The following is a 17,548-nucleotide window of genomic DNA, read 5'->3' on the forward strand; positions in this document are numbered from 1 at the left end:
CTTTAACGTAGGACCATCAGGAAAGCTGATTCGGAGGCATCTGAGCAGGCACGGGATGGAGCCAGGTGTGGCCGGGCAGGTGTGTGGAACAGGGCACGCCTGGCAGAGGGGAGAGCAGTGCAGACGTCCTGAGGCAGGGACAGCCTCCAAGCCTTCAGGGAGCAGCTTAGCATGGCTAGAACCAAGTGGGGAGGGAGAAGGGGGGCTGGTCACAGTGCTCGGGTGGGGCTTACAGGATCCCAGGGTCTCACTGAGTGATCCGGGGAGCCATCAGAAGGTGCTGGTGAGGGAATGACTTGCTCTTGGGAGGGATTAGCCTGGCTACTGTACAGAGAGAGATGGTGGACCCAGAAGTGGGGGACCAGCCGGGGCCACTGAAATAGACCTGGAGAGCAGTTACGACGGTCTCCCACCTCCTTTGAGACCTCCTCTCGCCCTTGCCTGATTACTCTTACCTTGAGCGACCTGCCAGAGCTCTCAGATGTAACTTATTTTAAGTTTCTGCACAGTAGGTGGCCCCTTGTGATATGCTCCTGTCACCTTCTGTCTTTGAGAAAACCGTGTGTCTGGCTCTTCACGCACTTGCCTCTTACTTCCACGCTCTGCCTCCCCGGTGCCAGGCAGAACCTCAGCAACGCGAGGCCCCTGGATGGTCTCCCTACCTGGGAAGAGCACCGGGTCTGGGCTGAGAATGCGTCTGGATGTGCCCGTGGGTCTGGATGAAGGATGGACGCCATCCTCACCTGCAAGACAAGGGCTGGCCCGCGTCACATGGGAAAGGGGCGGGTTATTCTGAGGACCCTGGAGCTCCTTTTTCCGTCCTCTTCCTCCATGGGCTCCTGGTCCAAGAGCTGCAGTGCCCTTTTCCTGCCACCCTCAGACCCAAACCAACTCTCAGGGAAGGTTCTGGCAAAGGTATTCCAACTAAGATGTACATTGTAGAAGTTCAGGGCTACATCCTCTGGGGGTAGTTGACACATATAAGCATATAAACGAGAAGGGGCTTCTAGCATCAAAACCAGATGCAAGGCAATTCCTGGTGGTCCAGTGGTTAGGACTCCGAGCTTCCACTGCAGGGGGCATGGGTTCGACCCCTGATCAGGGAGCTAAGATCCCGCATGCCTTGGTACGGCCAAAATAAAGTAAAATAAAATAAAAGTTAATAGCGATTCTTAAAAAAAAAAAAAAAAAAAAAACAGATGTGACAGATGCTTTCTTTTGGAAGCAGTGGTCTTCCCAGAACCCACGATCATGCGGTGTTGGCTCCTGGGGTGAGACGGTGGTATTTATCTAGCTGACCCTCCGCTGAGCAAGAACTGGCATCTTGTCCTACTTGGACAGCTGTCCGCCCCGAGTGATCGCTGCTGACAGAAGTCAGCCCCACTGGGCACTAGGACGTTATCTTTGTCCTACTAGAAAAAACAGTGTTGAAAATCGCTGACTTGGACAGCAACCTACTATGATGACACCAAGGGCTACTCTCAGTCACGACCGTGTGGCATCTGTAGGACAGGCCAAGAGGAGAAGGTGCTGCACGTACCCTGGGATCTGGAGAGTTGCAGCAGCCCAGCGAGGGAAACGTACAGCACGGGGCATTCACATGAGGCTACAAAGCATCATCACAGCGGTGACCTGAAACTTCTTTGACTGCAGCCCACAGTCAGAAATACATTGTATGTCGTAATCCAGCCATTTCTCATGAAACAGTATTTACCCTGGCCTATGTGTGCTATTTTCAGTTCGACTCTCGTTGGTTGTAAGAGCACGCTTTATCTGACCCACACAGTTGGTTGCATGATGGGGCAGGCATGGGGTGTGTGATTGCTCTTTGGAAAATACCACCCTAGATGGTCATAAACAGCATGATGGGCTTGGGAACGCCTGCGGAGAGAGTCTGGCTGGGAACTTCAGGGCACGGAGAATCAGTGGGGTGGTGGAAAGAGGCGTCGGGACTTTGCAAGGGATGCGGAACGGTAGACGTTTGAACTGTTTCTAAGACCAGCTCACAACCGTGACCGAGGTCATGTGTACTTTGAACACCCCAAATATATTTAATTTTCTGTTCGTAGTTAAATTAAAATACTAACATTCCATCGCGAATGACTATGATTCTGGGCTAGGTCCTTTACATCTCGGTTCTTTAAACCCCGCTCCCGGTCTGTGGGTCTGATCAGAGGATGTAATGAGAGCTGCTTGAAATGCGAATGAGTTTCCCAGCGAGGTTTACTGAACTTGTAAACCTTCTGTCCTTTCACACTGTCTCCGTGTTAGATCGCAGACCGCTCTTCTTTTCTCTCCCAGCAACTGAAGTTTATTTTTCAAATAAAAGTCTGCTTTCCCATAAAATGCCAAGGATTCTGTACTGTGTGTGGAGGAATGGACTTGGGCTTTTAAGATTTTAATCAGGAGCCTCCAAGTCTTCAATTCACGTGCCAAGGGCACCCCAGGGCGAGAACCTCCTGCCTCTACTCACCCAGGGACGGACCGGGGCCACAGCGCAGCCTGTGCGCCTCGACAGGGCCCGCCCGTCTGCCGGAGTCTAGAGCAGGGTCAGACTCAGTGATTTAGTCCCCAGCACTTGGGTCTGGACCTCGAGGCTGGTTACCCTGCAGAACCTCCACGCTGACACCAGTCTTCTCGTGTAAGGAGGCCGTTTCTGTGACCAGCAGGATGGAACCACTCTATTTAAAACAGATGGAACTGAGGGATGGTATGGTTATAAAGGTGAGGCAGGATCTGAGAAGCCAAGCAAGAGTGGGAGGCCAACCGGGAATTGGTGCCGACCCACTGTGTCCCTGGTGGGAAAGGAGAAGGAGGAGGGCAACAGGGGGTGGGGGGAGGCGGTGGAGGGGGGCACGCAGGGGTGACCCGGTGGGAGCTGTCTGTCTGGCAGTATTGGGGGCCAGAGATGCTGTGCAAGGCCTGGCCCTCCCCCCAGCCAGAGGCCAGCCAAGAGGGGAGCCCGGGCACCGCAGCTGCAGGGTCAGCCCCCCGTGCGCCAAGCAGGGCAGGGGCAGGTGAGGAGTGGGAATGGGGGCCAACAGCAAGGTGCCAGCCCCCGTGAATGCCACTGGGTGATGCATGTGCCCTGGTGCCTGGGTTGCAAGAGCAGACCCGTCCAGGCACCCCTTCCCCCACAGCACCACGGTGACAGGAAACCTTCTTTCAGGGCACCAGAAGCAGAGGCTCTTAGGGCAACTCCATTTACAGGAATCGGCTCTAGAAGGACGTCCTTGACCTCCGGCCCAGCCCACAGATTCCGTCCTGTGCAGGTCCCTGTGTTTGATGCTCATTGAGCGCCGTTTTCATACCTGCACACGGCTGGTTCTGCTCCTGCCCTAGAGAAGGCCCCGGGGCCGGGGAGGTGGAGAGGTCCCTGGGAGGAGATGCACGGGGAGAAAAGGTGACCTGACCGCTTCCTAGAAGCTGCGCGTGGGTGGCCAGCAGGGAATTTCACCCCACAACACGCGGGAACCCCCTAAATCTCTCCCCACCGCCCCAGTCCCACGCTAGGACAGGCGCCTCCTGCTTCTCCCCAGCAGATGTCACTCACCTTTTTCACTCTCCACCTTTCCAGCCAGCCCGCTCACCGGTCCTCTGGCCTGGACCTGACTTTCTTTCCTTCCGCACATTTTCTTCTCCTATAAATCAGCGTGCCTTTGGGACTCTTGGTCTGTGTGGCTGTCCTCCCCTGATGAGCACAGTGACATGCAGAGACGGCGTGGCTCACACGGGACCCCAGTGCGAGGTTCGGGGGGGCGGTATGGGGGGAGGTGGGGATGCCAATCCTGACACAGGCGGGATCCTGAGGCCTATGGCTCCTGCCTGGGGGGCCTGGCAGCCCCCTGGGCTAGCCTCTGGGCACATACAGGTGATGCACAGACATTTATCACTAGTGCAAAAGATGCGTACTCAACCAAGAAGCTGAATGCTGTAAACGTGGAGGTGAGAGCTGCGGAAGGTCTCAGGGCTCTCGGACCCCGTGGGAGCCGCCTTGCTGCCTGGGAGGTGATGCAAGGAGGGGGGTCTTTTAAAGCAGGGTCGGCAAACTCTTCCTATAAAAGGCCAGGTGGTAGATGTTCTTGGGTTTCTGGTCCACCTGGTCTCTGCTGCCACGACTCAGCCACAGACAAATGTAAACTGTGTTCCAATAAATCTTTATTTATAAAAGCAGGTGGCCGGGGCTTCCCTGGTGGCGCAGTGGTTAAGAATCCACCCTGCCAATGCAGGGGACACGGGTTCGAGCCCTGGTCCGGGAAGATCCCACATGCCGCGGAGCACTTAAGCCCGTGCGCCACAACTACTGAGCCTGCGCTCTAGAGCCCGCGAGCCACAGCTACTGAGCCCATGTGCCACAACTACTGAAACCCACGCGCCTAGAGCCCGTGCTCCGCAACAAGAGAAGCCACTGCAGTGCAAAGCCCGCGCACCGCCATGAAGAGTAGCCCCCGCTCGCCACAACTAGAGAAAGCCTGCATGCAGCAACGAAGACCCAACGCAGCCAAAAATAAATAAATAAATTTATTTGTCTAAAAAAAACAAACAAACAGGTGGCCAACAGGTTTGGCCTCTGTTTGAACAAATCTGGCCATCTTGTCCCCTCTTTGACCCTTCAATGCCTCCCCAACATGCTCAAGTTCAAATCTGAAGTCTCGCCACCCCTCCACGCTCTGGCCCTTGGCTGGCTCTGACCGCAGCCTGTCATGACCACCCAGCCTCCTGCCAGCCTGGTCCTCGAAGACGCCAAACTCGCCCCGCCTCCAGGCCCTCTGCTCCGAATACCCTAGTGACGGACGCCGTGCTGCCTCCGGAGCCCCCTCAGGAACGAGGGGCTCAGTCCCCGAGCTGCTGCCCCTGCCCCTAACAGAGCCACCTCTCGTAGTGTCACGGCCCTTCCTGAGCCGGCCTGCGCCCCGCAGCTGCTCAGTGAGCAGGTGTAAAGTTCCAGCCCCTCACCCCACTCCCGACAGCTCCCAGGGTCGTCCCCACTCCCGAGCTTTCTGTGGGGCCCTCGCTGGGTCTGCGTGGCCCCTCACCTTCGCCCCTGGCCGACTCCTTCTCCTTCCCTGGTTGTGGGTGTTGAGCCCAAGGACATCTCTAAATTGCATCCCACCGGTTTCCATCTCATGCGTGCCTCCGGGGAACCTGCAGCAACTCCTGTCACAGGTGGCCGCAGGCGTTGCCCCCGCCCTCAGTTCCTGCTCCGAGGTCCCGTGGTCAGTGGCCGTTTGAGTGAAGGCAGGACAGAGTGGTTGAACCCATGAACGGGTGCTCGGGGCTGGAGGGCGGGTTCTGGGCTCGGGGTGAGGCAGCCCGTGAGGTGGGAGAGGAGGCGGACCGCTGGGGCTGCTCGCGGCCACTTGTACCGGTGGCCCTGGGTCTGTCCCCAAATGTCGTGCAATCCAGAGTCGTGTGCGTTCTGCCCTGTGCCTGGTTGAGTGAGGTGCTCCCTGCTTGCCCGTGCTCCACTGCCCGGTCCCGAGGCTGAGGGCGCTGGGCCCTGCACTCCCCAGCCCAGGCGGGAGCCCTCTGCATCCGGGCAGCTTGGTCAGGTCTGAATCCTGGGGCTGAGCAGACTTCAGAGAAACGTGACTCATCTTGCCTGCCCGCAAAGAAAGGAAAAGTATGTGTGGCATCCAAGTTTCCTGAAAAGTTCAGCCAACACATTGCAGAGTTATGTGGCCTGGCACCCAGTGTGGTCCCCGGGAAGAGTGCCCTCTGCTGGCCACCACGCAGGCGACCCCAAAGGAGTCAATGTGGGCCCCAGGCTGGGCCGGGCTGCAGGGGTCAGCAATTATTATTATTATTTGGGAGAAACCACAGAAAAAAATCTTCTTTCCCTCAGCAAATTGTAGAGCTCTCTAGTCCTGTAAGGGCTGCTTGGGCGATGATTCTACCACAGGACGCAGTAAAAGGAGATCCTAGCAAATGCTGCATTCTTGCTTGGACGACTTCTTAATTCCTCTCTAAAAATAAGATTTTATTTTGACAATTTCAAACTTCTATAAAAGTTGCAAAGATAGTACAAAGAATTCTCACATACCTTTCATCCAGATGCCCCAGTGTTAACATTTTGTTACCACATTTGCTTATATTCACCCCCCCTTTCTCAGTACATATACATTTGTGTGTGTTTATGTGAAATCTGAACCATCAAGAAGAAGTTGCAGTCATGATGTCCCCTGACCCTTAAGTACTTCAGTGCACATTTCATAAAAACAGGACCATTCTCCCCACTATGGTTTAATTATCAAAACCGGGAAATTAACATTCATACAACCATGTTCACTAAGCTGCAGACTTTATTCTCGGTTCACAAAGTGTCTCAGTGACATTTTTGGAAGAGGAAACCCCCATCACATGCTGTGTTTGGTGGTCCTTTCTCCTCAGTCCCTCTTGATCTGGAGCTGCCTTCAATCCTGTCTTCGTGACATTTTTCAAGACTGCACAGGCCAGTTACTGTGTAGACCGTCCTTCACTCTGGGTTCATCTGACGTTTCCTCGGGATTCGATTCAGGTCAGCTGGTTGGGCAGGAGGGCCGTGCGTCTGATGTCCTGTCCTGGCATCACAGCAGGGAGCACTCGATGTCACGCTGACCCGTTCTGGATGACACTAACTGATAGCTTGGTTAAGGGAGGTGTCTGTCCCAGTTAAGAAAGTTATTACTTTTCCCTTTATAAGCAATAAATATTTCATGGGGAGCTACTTTTAGAATCATTTAAATACCTTCTTTCTCATCAAGCTTTCACTTGCTAGTTTTAGCATCAGTCATTTATTCTGCCTGAATTATTACAACGGTGGTTGCCATGGTGATTTTCTGATATTATCACTAATTCTACGTTGATTGGTTGGAATTTCTACTAAGGAAGAAATTTTCCTTTTCTCCTTATGTATGTATGTAGGTATATACTCATGGGTTTATATTTTATTCAGCAAGTTTCAGTCTGTCATTTTCATGTTTTGACGCTCAAATTGTCCTGTTGGCCAGCAGGAGCCCCTTCAGGCTGGTCCCTGTGTCCCATGTCTGCCCCCAGCATGCTGTAAGCACTTCTTATTTTCTTTTTTTTCTTTTTCTTTTTTTTTATAATTTTTTAAAAAATTAATTAATTAATTTATTTATTTATTTTTGGCTGTGTTGGGTCTTCGTTTCTGTGCGAGGGCTTTCTCTAGTTGTGGCGAGTGGGGGCCACTCTTCATCGCGGCGCGTGGGCCTCTCACCGTCGCGGCCTCTCCCGTTGCGTAGCACAAGCTCCAGATGCGCAGGCTCAGTAGTTGTGGCCCACGGGCCCAGTTGCTCCGCGGCATGTGGGATCCTCCCAGACCAGGGTTCGAACCCGTGTCCCCTGCATTGGCAGGCAGATTCTCAACCACTGCGCCACCAGGGAAGCCCACTTCTTATTTTCTGGTGCAGCAAAACCGTCCCGCCTCATCTTGTGCTTTCCCTGCCACAGTCCCTGAATTAGCCAGTTCTCCAAAGAGCCCTTGTTACTTTCAGTGGTGAAAAGTATTTAGAAATAAGATCCAAAGTGTGCTCATTGCAACTGAGATGTCATGGCTTCTAAGCCTTCTTGGCAGACGTACTAGAAATACGCTTACGTATAGGAGAGTAGTTGGATGAGATAAAGAAGGTGCATCCACACAGTGGAGTATTAGATAGCTGTAAAAAAAATGATATCTTTGAGGTGATATGGCAAAAGACATGAATAGACAATTCTCAAGAGACATGAAAATGGTCCTTCAGCAGTACAGTGAGCACTTAGGCGTCAGTAGACAGCCTGCCCCTAAACCCAGATTGTAGGATTCACCTATATTTTCCTCTAGTATCTGTTATAGTTTAATTTAACTCCTGTGTTCCAGAACTTTTTCATCACCCCAAACAGAAACCTCATACCAGCAGCTGTCACTCTCCACTCGGCCCTCCACCCAGCTCCTGGCTAATCTGCTTTCTGTCTCTATGGATTTGCCTGTTCTGGACTTTTCATATAAATGGAATCATACAAAATGTGGCCTTCTGTGTCTTACTTCTCTCACCCAGCATATCATTTTGAAGGTTTATCCGCGTTGTAGCATGTGTCAGTACCTCATTCCTGTTTGTGGCTGAATAATATTCCATTGCATGGATAGACCAGGTTTTGTTTATGCATTCATCTGTTGGTAGACATTTGGGTTGTTTCCACCTTTTGGCTACTGTAAGTAGTACTGCTGTGAACATTCATGTGTACACGTTTTTGTTTAAACACCTGTCTTCAGTTCTTTTGGGTAGATACCTAGGAGTGGAATTTCTGGGTCATTTGGTAATCCTCTATTTAACTTAATGAGGAACGGTGAAACTATTTTCCACAGTGGCTGCGCCATTTTACACTCCCACCAGCAATGTATGAGGGTTTTCATTTCTCCACCTCCCCTCCAGCACTCGTTATTTTCCATTTGTTGTTGTTATTATTATTGCCATCCTAGTGGATGTGAAGTGGCATCTCACTGTGGTTTTGATTTGTTGTTCCCTAATGACATTGAGAATATTTTCATGTACATATTGGCCATTTGTATATGTATCTTCTCGGGAAAAATGTCTATTTGTTTTTTTAACTGTGTTGTTTTTTGTTGTTGTTGAGCTGTAGAAGTTCTTTATATATTCTGGACACTAGGCACTTATCAGATATGTAATTTGCAGATATTTTCTCTCTTTCTGTGGGTTGTCTTTTCACTCCCTTAATAGTGTCCTTTGATGTACAAAAATGTCTAATTTTGATGACAGCAAGGTTTTGATGACCAAAAATACTTAATGTGCTGCTCCTTAGTACCTGGCCCCTGGAGACACTCAGACCTGTTGACATGAAGGATGGGGACAGGTCCCTGATTCCGAGGAATGAACCTCTCCTGGGAGGATGAGAGGCCAGAACAGGCCGATGGATGAGGGGACTGTCTCACTGCCATCGCATCAGGAAAGGCTGGCTCAGGGTCTAACAGTTCCTTTAAAGCCCCTAGGGAGGGGAGAGAAAAGACAGCAAATTCTCTGGAACATCCATTTCGGAGTTTCATCTTCTGACCCTCAGGAAGTCCTCGTGCTTGACTGCAGTGAGTCTAGTTTCTTCCCAGCATTTCTCTCCGGAGGAGACAGCTGAAAGGCCTCCTTTTCTGGCTCACGGGCCTCTCTCCATGAGGAGAACCTTTCACCCTCCTCCTCACCCTCTGACCCTCCGAGAACCCTCGACCAGCCCCAAGTCACCTGAAGGCCGGGACGCTGGGTTCTAGAACATTGGTGCATTAGCCAGTTCTCTCAGATCGTCCCGGAAGGAAGGTTGGGATAAAATGAGAGCCGATGGCGTGGGAGAGGCTGCTAGTTCCGAGTGTTCCTCAACTTTTTTTTTTTAAGCATTTGCTAAAGCAGTTTAGCAATTGAGAACGTGCTTTGCTGATTTTTTTCTGCTGTAGACACTCATCACCATTTACTAGAGTTTTTGTTGTTTGTGTTTTGTTTTCTCCCTTTTACATTTTGTTTTTCAGTGAAGTAGTTCAATCACATGGTTAAAAAAAAAATTAAGCAATACAAAATGATCAATATCAAAAGGTCCCTGCCCCACTCCTCCAAAACCCAAAAGGGACTTCTTTAAATTATGTACCTCTTCAACTATTGTACAGCTTGTCAGTGATAAACCTTGCATGTGGTCTTATCACAGTACTCACTCCCCACATCTTCCTCAATTTCCCTCCGTTCTCCTTTTTTTTTAAATCAATCAACCGTTTATTTTGATCACCTCCTAAAGAGTCTTTTTAGACGTTCTTTAATCACCCCCTTACAATTTTAATAAAACATAAATACCACGTATTATTTATGTGCTGTATGTATCTGTGCTTTATATATAAAAAGAAGATATTCCCTCCCACCCCCAGGAACCAATTTTCACCCTCTTAGGGACAGTATCGCCCCCATGGCAAATGATGCCTTAAGCAGAATCTGAGGTGAGTGATGTCAGTGGGTATGGTAACAGCTGATTCATTTGGGATAAAGCCAATCTGAATTAGCAAACGATCTGAATTATAGAATATCTTTGTTATATTTTGTCAGCCACAGGAAATGAACCAGCTACAGAAGTTAACTTTCTAGATATCGGAAACTTAAGCCTTTAAGCACCCAAACGTGCATCTTTTCAAGTGTTAGGTGCATTAAACATTTTGCAGTTTTCTTATTCAAGAGATACCAAATATAATTTCACTCTTTATAGATGATCTAGGGTCCTTACCAGATTGCCCTATGATGGGCATCCAGCCACACGGCTGAGATGTGAAGGTTGTTTGTAGACTTAGGGACTGAAGGACTTCTGAGTACCCTGCCCCTGGTCTCTGCGACTGCGAGCCTCCTTCCATGTACCGGCTGCATGGTCTGCAGCAGTGTTTTGCCTTCAATAGCACCAGGCTCTCCTCCCTCGAAACTTGCTGCTAAGATGCCGGGGTTCTTTGTGTGTGTGGTTGAAAAGAGGAAATGATTAGGAGGAAAGTCCCTGGGCTCCTCGTTCGAGAAATGCGGTGCTTGGGCTTTTGAGTGTTTTGGCTCAAGAGCAGGGTTCTGTCCCAGTACCTGCGACTCAGTCGAGATCTGGAAGAGGAGCTGCAAACACGTGGTGCTCCCAGTTCAAGTCCAAGTGTCCCCGCACTCTCCCCGATGCAGGGCCCAGGCAGAAAGCCCTGCACCGGCCGCCGGGGGAGGGGAGGCAGCTTCAGAACTGGGCTCTCCAGGTGATGCCCTCTGAGGCACACAGGGCCCTCTCCGGGCTGCTTTAAGGTCCTGATGATGCCGTCTGTGTGTAAGATGCTCTGCAGCTGACAGGGTATTTTTCCTAATTTATCTTGTTTGATTCCCAAAAACCTCTGTAAAATGGGCTCAGGCTGTATTATGATCTCTTTAAAGATATCTCTAATTCCTGCTTCTAGGGGCGATATTCTTAGTATTTCTCAACATAAGTAATTTTTTTTTCTTTTCTTTTTTTACGAAGAGAGGGAACATATAGTTATTTTATTTTATTTATTTATTTATTTATTTTAATATTTAATTTTGGCTGTGTTGGGTCTTCGTTTCTGTGGGAGGGCTTTCTCTAGTTGCGGCAAATGGGGGCCACTCTTCATCGCGGTGCGCGGGCCTCTCACTATCGCGGCCTCTCTTATTGCGGAGCACAGGCTCCAGACGCGCAGGCTCAGTAGTTGTGGCTCACGGGCCTAGTTGCTCCGCGGCATGTGGGATCCTCCCAGACCAGGGCTCGAACCCGTGTCCCCTGAATTAGCAGGCAGATTCTCAACCACTGCGCCACCAGGGAAGCCCCTATGATCTCTTTGATGGGAGAAATGTGGAAGGATAAATGACATAGCTCAGAATCTCATGCCGATAACTGAACCTGTATCGCTTTGAGGTGCTATGTCTGACTCAAGTCTTTTAAACCTTTCAGGGTGTCATCTTGTTGGAGAATATATTTCACCATTCAAAAGGAACAGATCACAGGCAAATTTCAACTCAGGCTGGTGGTTCTAAACTGGTGGTTTCCAAATGATGAAAATGCCAGAGTAGTTGGGGTTCTCCTGGGAGCCCTGGATTCCAGAAAATGGAGACAGTGCTTGGTTGCCCGGGAGATGAGGGCCCAAGTGGACCACACTCGGGCTTTCCGCCGAGTCTGTGAGTTCACGGGTCTTCACCCTTGCCAAGGGTTTTGCACATTCCTCTGGCCCTCTGGCCTTTCTAAGACATAACTTAGAGGGAGAAGTAAACAGAAAAGCCAGACGCTCAGCCTCTAGACCCTTTGGAATCTAGTGTTTGAGAGCACTTGCTCTGTGGCCTTGAGTCTGGGGTTCACCCTGGGGCCACCTGAAAGCTAGAGTCGGGAGCAAATCTCATCAACTCTTGTCTTTGGCACCTTCAGAGCCCTTGGCCTGGAGAGAGACCCCAGGGACTGTAGGGCCCACGAGAAGCAATTAAATGAGGCTCCCACTGGGTCCTTCCATGGGGCACACGATGCATGCCCCTGAAGATTTCAAGGATAGCTGGGGATTCCATACTTTTGGGGTGCTGCACTTTGGCGTGCTAGAAATAATTATTGCCATTGGTTTGCCACTTTTTCTGTACTTTTCTGTATTTTTAAAATTAAGATACCCCTATTGTCACTGGGTTTAGATGTCACTGGTATGAGTTGAACTCTTCAAGCCGAGGTGGTTCATCTTTGCCAAAAAAGGTCACCCTCTTGTCACTCAGAGCGCCTGTCCCTGGAGTTCCCGGAGGAGTCAGGAGGCGTGCGTGACCTGGAGGGGCAGCTGACGTGGAGGAGGGACGTGGGTGCCTGAGTCGGCCGGGGAGTGTCATCCTTGGAGCCACGGCCTAAACAGCTCTGGGGAAGAGGAGAGGAAGCCCCAAGGAGGTGACACATGATCTCACTCAGAGTCAAGTGCCACGGTGACCTTTAGAACTTTCCATGAAATCCAACACGGTATTTTGCAACCAGCAGGAGAGCGCCAGCACATCTGCGCTAGCGGGTGCACAGCCCCCCTCGGCTCTGAGCCCCCCCACCCCCGCCGAGGCCTCTTACATAATGGGGTTTTGTTTGGCTCCCGGCCTTTCAGGGGTCTGGTGCTTTTCAGGTGCCATCACATGATCTGTAAAGGTTACTGAGTGCATTTGCAGTGGAGGTGTCTTCATTTCCTTTTCCAACATCCCAACCCAGAAGAGGCAGCCTGGGGTCCTGAATGCCACTGGATGGGGGACCGGCCGACCCGGGGTGCCAGCCCAGCCCCACCACTGGCTCCCGGGGGATCTTGGGCAAATCGTTTTGTTTCTCTGAACCTCCGTTGCTTTTGTTTCTTAAACTGAACAGTGAGGGCTGGCCTCCCTACCTCACAGCCTGGTTGAGAAGAACCAAGGAAAGTGCTTTGGGAAGAGCCTGGAAACTCAGTACACACGGAAGGCCCTGGTCTACACTGGGATGCACCCTCCTGCCGGCAGCCCTGCTCTGCCGCCTGGTTCCGCCTGCACGGAGCTCGGCCTCCTCCTCAGGCCGGCAGCCCTGGACGCTGGGGCGCAGTTGAGGGGTGTGTCTGGAGCCGGGAGTGAGAAGTGGGGAAGGTCTGCACTGGGTCTCAGCCGCTTCTCTCTCCTCCAGGCCTCTGGTCACCATCTTGGTGAGATCCTTTGCAGCAGCACATAACCTAGCACTCAGAGAGGCTTCCGTGACAAGGGAGGTGTGGGCCTTTAAATTTTTTCATTACTATTACTTTTATTATTATACGAAAACTGGAAATCCAGAGGCGGGGTGGACTTCAAGGAGGATTGCTCCTTGGGGTGTTCCGTGGGCCGCCCAGCCTGGGCTTCTGATGGAAGGACGGACAGTGGGCCTGTCTCCACGGCCACTGGGTCCTCAGCCATCAGGGCCTCCTGCTGCACATGCTGGGGACGGGGCGGGTGGAGGGACCAACAGATGCTGGGCATCAACTGTGGTGTCCGCACGGACAGATGACAAGGCCGGGGGTCTAGCAAGAAGCCAGTGGTAGCCTCCTGGCTCAGCGCCTGTCCCCCACCCCGTGCTGTGAGAACAGGCCTCCGGATCACCAGCCGACAACTGCCAGCGGTTGAACTGGTTTACCCGCATCTGGGGTCACCAGGGTCTCCGGGGAACTGTTAGAGCTCGGGAGAAATGCAGCACGCCACGCAGAGGCAGTGGGGCGTTCCGTTCTTGCATCTGAAGCGGCGGTGAGCGGACACCTGTCTGCAACCCCCCCTCGGCGCCCCTGCTTCCCCCCCTCGCGCACCCCCGGCAGGGCCATCTCATAGACCGTCACCTCCACATCTGGCTCTTGACCAGGCTGCAGTATCCAGATGTGCAGAGACCAACACACCTGGTAAAATCCGAAAGATCGGGTCCCTGGGCCCATTCCCCATCGTCATGCTGTGGGCCTGAGCCCAGAAGATACCCCTTAGGGTCAGTGCAAAGCTTTGGCTGATGGAGGGAAGGGGGGCCATCAGCACAGCCTCCCTGGGCTCCTGGACGGTCAGCTAATGCCCCCCCTCCCCCGGGACAGGATACACTGCCCCCAAGGTAACCAGAGAGCGCCGCGCACAGCCCACGTCTGTCCCCTGGCCTACCTGCCTGTGAGCCACCTGTAAGAAGACGTTCAGAAAGTACTGATTATATTTCTCCCATCAGGTCAGACCCCCGCTGTCAGGGAGCTTTCAGTCTGGCCGGGGAGAAAAGAAACACATGAATTTAAAAAATGAAACAAGCTCACAGGATACAGTGTCTCCAGGAAGTATTCTTCAATGCCATTTTATTTTTCGAGTTCTCCAGGGTGGTCTTACACTTGAAAAACCAGAAGAAGAACAACAAAAACAATAAAGAATGCAATTTGAATTCCCTAAAATTCCGCCGCTCCCCAGATCCTGTAGACCTAGTATCGAGGCAGTGATCTGGGAAGCCTTGTTCCCTCAGCCTGGGGAAAAGTGCTAAGACATAAAGGCTTCTGCTACCCCCGCTACCTATTCCAGGCTTCCGGGTGTAGCACCAGCCAAGAGAGTGATCTGTAAAGTAGGCTCCAGAAATACATTTTAAAACACCGTTCCATCTTGGAAGCCACTAGTTCCTTCTTTTTCAGCTCTTTCCTTAAAAAAAAAAAAAATCCCCAAGTGTGGAAAGCATTCCATGAGGACGTATTCCTGCCAGCTGAATCACAGCCGCGTGAAGGAGTTTCATGTCTTGTTCATTTGGGACCATCCGCTGGTAGAAGCCGCGATGAAGGGGTGGTTAGTGCTCCTGAGAGTGGCCACTGCGCCCAGCCCGCTGGTCAGACGCGCTGAAGGACGTGTCCTCGGTCACTCAGCCTGCAACATGAGTGTCACCTTGCCCTGTGCATCTGCACACATCTCAGTGGTGCAAAGGTGTTGTCCCAAGTTAAGGAATTTCAGGCATGTGTGAATCGAACAGAGAGACCCAGTGGTAAGAGGGCCGATTGTAAAATGCCTGCGAATTTTGCAAGCCCGTCTGTGCCACATTGGTGCCCTGAAATGGGCCAAGGTTGGAGTGTTTGCACCACAGAAAGTGGCAGACCCTACGAATCAGTCCTCCCTCTCCCCACCTCACCCCCCAGCGGGGTGCCTGTTCAGGATTTCCCGCACGCAGCTGCGTCTCCGCTCCTGAAGTCCACTGTCACCTACAGCCTTCTTCTCTGCTCTTGGGTGAAGCTGACCCTGGGAAGAACATTTTGAGTGAGGTCAAAAGCACATGTCGGTGAAGTCGGTGTCTCTTTGGAGCCTTGTGTCCACTGTTAAGGCCATCATGTCGTCTCGTAGCTTGTCTTAGAGCTGCACTTAACCCTACTCCTCACCTCCTTCCATCCAGATCTTCCCAGGATCCATCCTGTGGGACAGAGAACTGCTCTGGGCCCAAAACGACTTTTTGCTCAATCAGGCCACCTCCACCGTGTCTTTTCAGAATATCCTGTTACCATCTCAGTAACAGAACAGTGACCCCAGATGACCTAGGTAATTCTTTTCCTCACCCTGCCTGAGCTGCCATGTCCTTACTCCCCTCTGCGAGGGCACGGAATGTTCCTATTGAGTGAATGCTTAGCATATGGAGCCCACAGCTGGGCAGCGGCAGTGAACTCCGGCCCCACGGAGAGTTATTCAACTTTAAATAAAATGGTGTTAATAATACCTGCCCCCGGGGCTTCCCTGGTGGCACAGTGGTTGAGAATCTGCCTGCTAATTCAGGGGACACGGGTTCGAGCCCTGGTCTGGGAAGATCCCACATGCCGCGGAGCAGCTGGGCCTGTGAGCCACAACTACTGAGCCTGCGCGTCTGGAGCCTGTGCTCCGCAACAAGAGAGGCCGCGATAGTGAGAGGCCCGCGCACCGCAATGAAGAGTGGCCCCCGCTTGCCGCAACTAGAGAAAGCCCTCGCACAGAAACGAAGACCCAACACAGCCAAAAATAAATGAATGAATAAATAAATTAATAATAAAAAAAATAAAAATACCTGCCCCCCAGGTTTGTGGGAAGGATGAAATAAAATCATAATTGTGGGGTGACCAGCACTTCACCTGGCATATGGTAGGCACTCCACAAATGGGATCTATTATTTTACTAATTAAAATATAGTTCTTAGAGGACAAGAATGTCTTTGAATTATTCATAGCACTAATCCCCTCCATCAACAACTGTCCTGCACATTTGGTAGAGGTTTAATAAGTACTTGATGAGTGAATGGCCATATAAACTATGTACAGAACCATCAGACATGCCCAAGTTGCTGTTTATTTCCCACACGAATTTAAACTCATTCTCTTTTAGTCGCTAGACTTTGAAATGTTATCCTTTCTACCTACTTTATCATAAAGTACAAGAATCTTGCATTGGCTTAGACAAAGCCTTTCGTTCTCCTTTTAATCGAATGTGGTCCTTTCTTACTGGAATCCTTGTTTAGCGATTTTTCCTAAGGAAGTTCTGCTTTGTTTTATTTTATTTTTAAATCAGGAGAATATTTCCATTTCTGTTAAGAGCTGAATTGATTCTTTAAAAAGAGGAATTCTAAATATGAAACTCCAACACCTACCTTCTTAGACTCTTTCAGAGCTTAATCACAGTAAGTTTGGGCTACTTTTTTTTTTTTTTTTTTTTTGGTTGCACCAGGCCTTAGTTGCGATATGCCGGCTCCTTAGTTGTGGCATGTGAACTCTTAGTGCGGCATGCATGTGGGATCTAGTTCCCCGATCAGGGATCGAACCCGGGCCCCCTGCCTTGGGAGCGCGGAGTCTTATCCACTGCGCCACCAGGGAATTTCCTGGGCTACCATTTTTCACACAGATATAATCCACTGGTATCCTGGAGGACCCAAGTGGAGGTGGGTTTTGTGACTTGTTTTGGAAAACTAGGTTCATCTACAGGCTCAATGGTGGCCTGGCCTCTCTCCTTTTCTCTGGACCTGCCAACACTCAAGGCCAACTCAAGGTCTCCTTTCCAAGCAGGGCCACGCGGTTGCCTCTCCGTCCATTTGTGCAGATGACCCTTGTCCATTTTGGCCACTGGGCATTGATCACATATCGCTGTTTTATGTAGTTAGTATTAGTAGAACAGTTTATCTTTGTCTTCCCCAGTCGTTTTCAGATTCCTTGAGGGCATGACACATTTCCTTTGTTTGCTCATGCATCCTGGCTACAAAGATTTGATCACTGGATCTCCATCAGTCCCAGCAGAAAGAAAAGTCATGGCAAATGGCCATTAGACGTTCAGACTTCTGGAAGGAGATGAAATCCTAATACGAGCAGGTCTCGTCTGGGTTTAGAGGGGAAACTGGGGCCGGAGACAAGGAGTCACTTTCTCAAGGTCACAAAGCTAATAAGTGGCGGATTTCCGTAACTTCCCTTTAGTCTAGTGAAGATATCAGCAAAAGAAATTGAAAGTTTTTTCCCATATCTTTTTTTTTTTAAGTTTTATTTTTAGTTGCAAAACACATACATACTAGAAGGTTTTTGTTTTATTAGATCAGGGGTTTGGCTTAGGAGTCAGGGAGGTTAGAGTTC

At 50.8% G+C, this 17,548-nt stretch overlaps 1 protein-coding gene across 10 annotated transcripts in view; it reads left to right on the forward strand.

Annotated features, from left to right (window-relative positions):
- PRKAG2 (protein kinase AMP-activated non-catalytic subunit gamma 2) overlaps positions 1-17,548 on the forward strand; it is a 285,917-nt gene that overhangs the window by 99,280 nt on the left and 169,089 nt on the right. The gene's annotated exons all lie outside the window — the stretch shown is intronic.

The sequence above is a fragment of the Balaenoptera musculus genome, chromosome 9 (genome assembly GCF_009873245.2).
Source record: "Balaenoptera musculus isolate JJ_BM4_2016_0621 chromosome 9, mBalMus1.pri.v3, whole genome shotgun sequence".
NCBI lineage: Eukaryota > Metazoa > Chordata > Mammalia > Artiodactyla > Balaenopteridae > Balaenoptera > Balaenoptera musculus.